Here is a 6,193-nt window from a genome sequence, read left to right on the forward strand (position 1 = left end):
CAAAACAGGAGTGATTAGCCCCCGCGGCGGCACGGCTGCCCTCCCCGCAGCCCCGCACGCTGGGGCTCCGCACCCGTCCTGCCGTTGGGCTTTATCTCTGGCTCTGGAGAGGGGCAATCCCTGCCTGCCACGCTCTTGTCTCTGTGAACTCTGATATTGTGCGTCTCTCTGAGGTCTCATGTTTGCCGAGAACAGCGAGTGTGTCTGTAGCAGGAGCCGGTCAGATTTTAGTTTCATAAAGGTTTTTGTGAAAAGCTCAGGGCTGCACGGGGAGGCAGTGAGCAGTGTGTGAGCAGTGTGTGAGCAGTGTGCGAGCAGTGTGTGAGCAGGTCCCAGCGGCCATGGGCTCATTCCCTGCCCGTGGCCCCGTGCTTGGTGCTGCCGGCACTTCACCCCCTGCTCCCCGCCGTGTCCGACCCGGTGTGCCGGTGCGTTTGCTGTGCCGTTGTGGAGCGCTGGAGGAGCTGTGGGTGCCCTCGGGGAGGGCCGCAGTGCTTCTGCAGGGCAGCAGCGTCGGGAGGCAGAGCAGGGCTCGGTCTGACCCCGGGTGACCGATCTTGCAGCAGGGGAGCAGACGCCTGGTACTGTCTGTGTGTCAGAGGACCGTGGGATGCAGCTGGGGACACACACCCAGCTCGCTTGCCCTTCCATCTCAGCAGTGGTTTCCCGGTGGAGATGTCTCCTGTTCTGGAGCAGAGAGGTGCTTGTCGCTGCCAAACAGGCAGGGAGGGACTGTACATGTTGCTCACTCCCAGCTCTGCTGCATTCCTGGTTTGTCTTTTTACTGGGCAGGTGTGAGCCTTCCCAGTGGTGTGAGGGTGCTGGTTTCTGACCACGAGCTGCTCTAAGCAGCAGCTGCCTGCCAGGCCCTGGGCTGCTTCTCCAGCCCTTGTTGCTGGGGTCCCTGCCTGGGGAGGGCTGTCTGCAGATGTAGCAGGGTCTGCTGCCCTGTTGGACTTGGGTTGCAGCAGACCCTGCAGCCAGGGATGTTCATCTCCTTTGGCAGTGGTGGGAGAACCAGGGCAGGTGTGGGTGAAGCTCACTGGAGTGGTTTTCACTTTCCTCTGGAGAGTACCTGCAGCAATGTGTTTTTTGCCTGCCAGACAGGTCTGTGTCATTTGCCCTCCCTCCCCCTGACATCAGAGACTGTCACCCTTCCTGCATCCCCTGCGTGTAAGGACAGGAGCAGTGGCCATTTGTCTAAAGGGCAGCCCAAATGGCAGGATGGGTGATGGAGCAGGATGCGGGTCCTGACTGAGCCCCTTGCTCAGAGACCTGAGGGCACCCAGCGTGTTGCTGGTCCAGGTGGTGGCAGCTGTGTCCCTCTGCCACACACACACACCGGGGGCTGCGGCAGAGAGCGCTGAGTGGGAGACCTCCCATCTGAGCTGTGGTTCAGCTGGGATCCTCCCTGTGAAGGGACTTGTCTGTGACCAGGAGGGACACAGCCTGTGACAGCAAGTGGCAGTGGCAGTGGGCAGCTGCGGAGCGAGGCAGGGGCAGCAGTGGGAGCACGGCTGGGTGGGCAGCATCCAGCCCAGGGCCTGGCTTTGTGTCTGGATCGATGGAGAGATCACACCGGAGGAGCAGAACCTCCAAATTAGTTCAGCTAAAACAATTAAATGACACTTCTCTGGTTTTATTAGGTGTTTTTTTTAACCTCACAAATGTGCCAAAACTGAAGTACAGAGGCTGCTAATGTATAAAACGTGGAATTGATTTTCCTCCTCGCAAGTGGAGCAATTAAATGTGGAGCAGGTCTAACCCACAGCGAGATGAGCTCTTGTCCCTCTGCCAAGAGGCTGGGAGCAGGAGAGCAGAGTCCTGCTGGTGGCCCTGCCCAGGAAGGGCAGAGCTGATGCCAGGGACAGCCAGCTGTGAGGGGCTGTCCCGCAGGAGCCTGGGATGGGACGCTGCTCCAGAGCCATCCCCAGCTGCCAGCCAGGGAGAGGCGATGTTGCTGTGCTCAGAGAGCGCTGTGGGTCTTTGGAAAGGCAAAGGGTTCCTTGTTGTGAGCAGAGACTCCTCCAGCAGGAGCCCCTGGATGCTGTGCCAGCCAAGCACTCAGTCCAACTCCAGCCTTCCCATTTTGTGCCCCAGTGTGGTGCTGAGCAGAGGGCCCAAGCAGGTCTTTGATGCAGTTGAGAGCTGTGTGAGAGATGAGATCCTCTGATGCTCCTAAAACATCAGTTCCTGTTTTTCCACGTTTTCCTCTGCCTCAAAGTTGGTCTGACACAGAGGTGGCAGAACCAGCAGGAGGGGACATCTCCTGGTCTGCCTGCCTGTGCTGGCTCCAAATGTTGGGGTTGCTCCCAGCTGCTATTCACACGGAGCCTCCTGTCCTGGCTCCTGCCATCACCAGGCAAAGCTGGACCCTCTGCTTTCCCTGTGCCGGACACTTGCCCGAGACCTGCCTGACCTCAGACCCAAAACCCCTGTGCTGGTTCCAGTTCCCATCAGCCTCTCTAATCCACCTCATTAGCTACACATACACTACAGGAAAGGTATTTTTAGCAAGATCTGTTTTAAGACAACTGAAACCAAACAGCCAGCTACTGGGAAATATTGATTTCTTACCAATCCTGGGCTAAAGGCTCAATATAGAGCTTTTTCCTGCTGCAGGTATTATGTGCCAATAACCTTCAATGTTTTCCACAACACGGGGAGACAGTGTCATTTAATTTGCAGTTAACTCTGAGCAGTGACTAATTGCAGCATCTCAGGGTGCAGTTTTCCTCCCTAGGATTCCCAAATAACCCTGTCAGATGCCCCAATGTTGTCTTCATGGAGAGGGGCTCTTCCCAGCAGGTTTGGCTGTGAAAGGCTGAGCCTGGCTCCTGCCCAGCACCCACTGCTGTGCCCACCTGCCAGAGCCCAGCCAGGCGCTGGCACCAGGGAGAGCCCCCTCCAGCTCCCACATGGATCCACCTGCCTGAATCCCATCCCAGCAACAGAACTCCAGTGTGGCAGGTCCCTGCCTGCACCTGTGCTGCTGAGGCTCTGTCCCTACTCCTCGTGCTGCCCTTGGTTTTGGGGTGCTGGCCAGGGAGCAGTGGGCACTGTGGTCACCCCCAGAAAGCAGACCCCGCCAGCCGGGAGCATCCCTGTGCCATCCCTGTGCCATCCCTTGCCAGAGGGAGGGAGAGGAAGGAGCAGGCAAACCCAGCTCCTGCTCACCGCCTTGCTAATTGCTCCCTGCTAATGGCCGGGTTGGCTCTCACACAAGTGCCAGCCCATTAGGCTTTGCCCAACGACGCAGACTGTTTTGTGGGCTTGACTGACAGCGCGTTTTGCTGAAGTTAATTAGTAAGAAGAGAGGAAGGCAGCGAGCTTCAAGGATGCTTTGAAATTTCCTTGACTTCAGAGAGTACCCTGGCTCTTAGGAATGGGCAGAAAACCTCTGGCAGAGCCTTTTGGGTGAGCTGTGTTCCCTGGTCCCTGCCTTGCCCTCCTTGGGGTGAGCCCGCGTGCTGCAGACGCCCTCACTCAGGCCCTGGCAGGGCTTTCCCTGCCAAGATGCTGGGAGAAATGCAGGGAGGTAAATCCACACAGGGCACCAAGCCTTCAATATTAATGATGTGTGTTCTTGTGCTGTCTTCCATGACCTTGTTTGTAAACGCAGCAATTTGTTCTAACCTTCCCTTTGGTAACATGAAATCCAGTTCATGCCCTGGCGTGGCCATGGGCACTGGTGCTTTGTGAAGCTGACAAGCGAAGGACACTGGTCCCTTGTGACCCTGGGTGTCCATCAAGGTGTGATCTGTGGTATCTGCCATGCAGCATGTGCTCTGGGGAGGCTGGGGCTACCTGGTGCCATGGCTGGGAGCAGGGACCAGAGCAGGCCACTGGGGTGGGCAGTGCCTGGGACCCTTTGGCAGCACCTGGCCTTTGCAGCTGGAGATGAGAATCTGCAGCCCTGGATCCCTGGCACTGCGTGCATGTCCTGGGTGCTTTCCAGGCAGCAGGCATGTCAGACATGGCTGGAGCTGTCTTTTGTGTAGTGTGGCATCTGTGGGACCTGCTGCTGGGTCAGTGTGGCTTGTCCTTGGTGCTGGACATTCCCCCAACCCTTTGCACTGAGCATCACCAAGTGGACAACATAACTCTGGCACCAGCTGTTAATTAGGATATCACTGTAGCTTCTGGGTGTATTTGGTGAATTTTTTTAATTAATATTTATTTTTAAAGTTTCATCTATAGAAGGAGTTGCTGTGGAGTTGGGAGGTGGTGAGACCTCAGCCATTCTCCGTGAGCCATGGGTGGGCTCCTGCTGTGCTGGGGTGGTGTGCTCGCTGCTGGGCAGCCTGCCCTGACCCAGCAGTAGTCACAGGGCTGGTGAGCTGGACTCCATGGCAATCATGCTGGGAAGCCATCACCTCCTGCTGCTTCCTGGCCATGCTGGCCTTGGACTTTGTGGCATCCTCATTCAGTGCTGGATGATTATTGGGGAAGATGGAGTTACCGGTCGGATGGTGTGTGTGAGGGGGGTCAGCAGTGTGCCCTTTGGAAAATATTTTGTTGACTTAAAGGACACTGCAAATCCCTAGAGTATTTAAATGATTAAAAATGAATTGGCAACAAAGTTAATTACTGTATTCACATTGCTTTTATGCATTGAAATGTCCCTCATTAGCTGTCTGTGAGCACCGGTGCAAATTCTTTGAACGTAAACATTTATTAAGGGCAGCTGATCTGTCATTAAATCTGATGCTGCCTTAGTGTGGGGTGGTGGCAGTAGGGATGTGGGGACATGGGCAGAGGGACAGGCCAGCTGTTGCCTGAGCCATGGTCCCTTGTGACAGTGTTTCCTCACTGTGGATGTGGGATGAGGTGTGATCTTTGCAACTGTGCAGACTGGGAGGATGCAGCGAGTCCGTCCTGCCCGGCATTGCAGGGGCCCTGCTGGGGTCTAGTCCCCACACCCCATTATGCTGTGGCCTGGGCTGCTCAGCAGAGGGGCTGGGGCAGCAGTGCAGGGGATTCCTGTTTGCCCATGAGCCCTCCCAGTGGCCTTCACCATGAAGCACCAGCTGGGCAGCTCTCAGCCCAGTGTCCCTCTGTCCTAGATGTGTGGTGCAATGTCACTCAGTCAGGGAGAGCTTTTTATCTTCCTCCCACCTCAGTTTCTTGCACGCTTGACCCAGTTTTGCTAAACCTCCAAGTAGCTTTGCTTGAGCTTTCATCTACTGATGCTGTTTGCAGTCCTGCTGAGCACAGCAGCCAGTCAAGAGGTGTGGCTGTCAGCTGCATGCGGCATGGCAGGGCACAGGATGGCACAGGATGGCATGGCAGGGCACAGGATGGCATGGCATGGCACAGGATGGCATGGCAGGGCACAGCCCCTCCTGCAATAGGCAGGGTGCTCAGGCCAGGTGCTCACTCCAGTGCTGCAGCTGCCTCTGCTCCACCTTTGCTGGAGAAGTTTGGCCTGTGCAGCCCTCCAGCACCTCGCTGGCTGGGCAGCTGGGATGGATGGGGAAGGGACCTGCTGCTGGGCCTGGGTAGTGGTGCCTCTGGAGTCTCGGGAGTCTCCCTTCCTGTGTGGGCAGCATCCCTGCAGGCAGCCCCTGAGGCTGCTGCACCGGGAGGGGAAGTGCACAGCCCATGTCACTAGAGCCAGTGCTGGGAGGTTTTGGCAAATTAAACAGTTTATTCTTATGCCAATGAGTGGATAGAGTCCAGGATTGTGCACGTGTCAGTCTCTGGTCTCCGAGGATAGCTCGGGATGCTCCTGGCACATCCCACACACAGTGACCTGCAGCAGGGGAATGTTCCCTGGGAGCTGCCCTGCTCCCCTCCCTGCTCCCTAGGCTGGATGAGGGGCCCGGGGCTGTAACAGGATTATCAGCCAGGGCTCTCCCCACACACACATATCTCCAATATCTCAATCCTCTGGGGAATTTCTGTACAAATTCCTCCCTGGGAGGGTGTTTCGGGTGTTGGACATCAAAGCGGCGCAGCCAGTGAGGGAGCACGTGTTTCTTTAATGTGGCAGAGTCACAGGGGCCGTGGGGTGCCCAAAGGCAGATTATAAGAAAATTAATAACTCAGGTGTAGGACAGGTGCTGGTGAAGCGTTAACTCCTTCAGGATGAGGCGCTGCTGTTGCAGGGACACAGCCAGGGCTGAGCAGAGCTCCGTGCTGCTCCCTGGGGCTGTGGGACCCCCTGGGGCTGTGCTGGCTCCCAGGGCTC

At 56.8% G+C, this 6,193-nt stretch overlaps 1 protein-coding gene across 1 annotated transcript in view; it reads right to left on the minus strand.

Annotated features, from left to right (window-relative positions):
• The window catches only part of HS3ST4 (heparan sulfate (glucosamine) 3-O-sulfotransferase 4), a 125,321-nt gene that overhangs the window by 117,615 nt on the left and 1,513 nt on the right, over positions 1–6,193 (minus strand). The window lies entirely within an intron of this gene.

The sequence above is a fragment of the Chaetura pelagica genome, unplaced genomic scaffold (genome assembly GCF_000747805.2).
Source record: "Chaetura pelagica isolate M959 unplaced genomic scaffold, ChaPel_1.0 scaffold438, whole genome shotgun sequence".
Taxonomy (NCBI): domain Eukaryota; kingdom Metazoa; phylum Chordata; class Aves; order Apodiformes; family Apodidae; genus Chaetura; species Chaetura pelagica.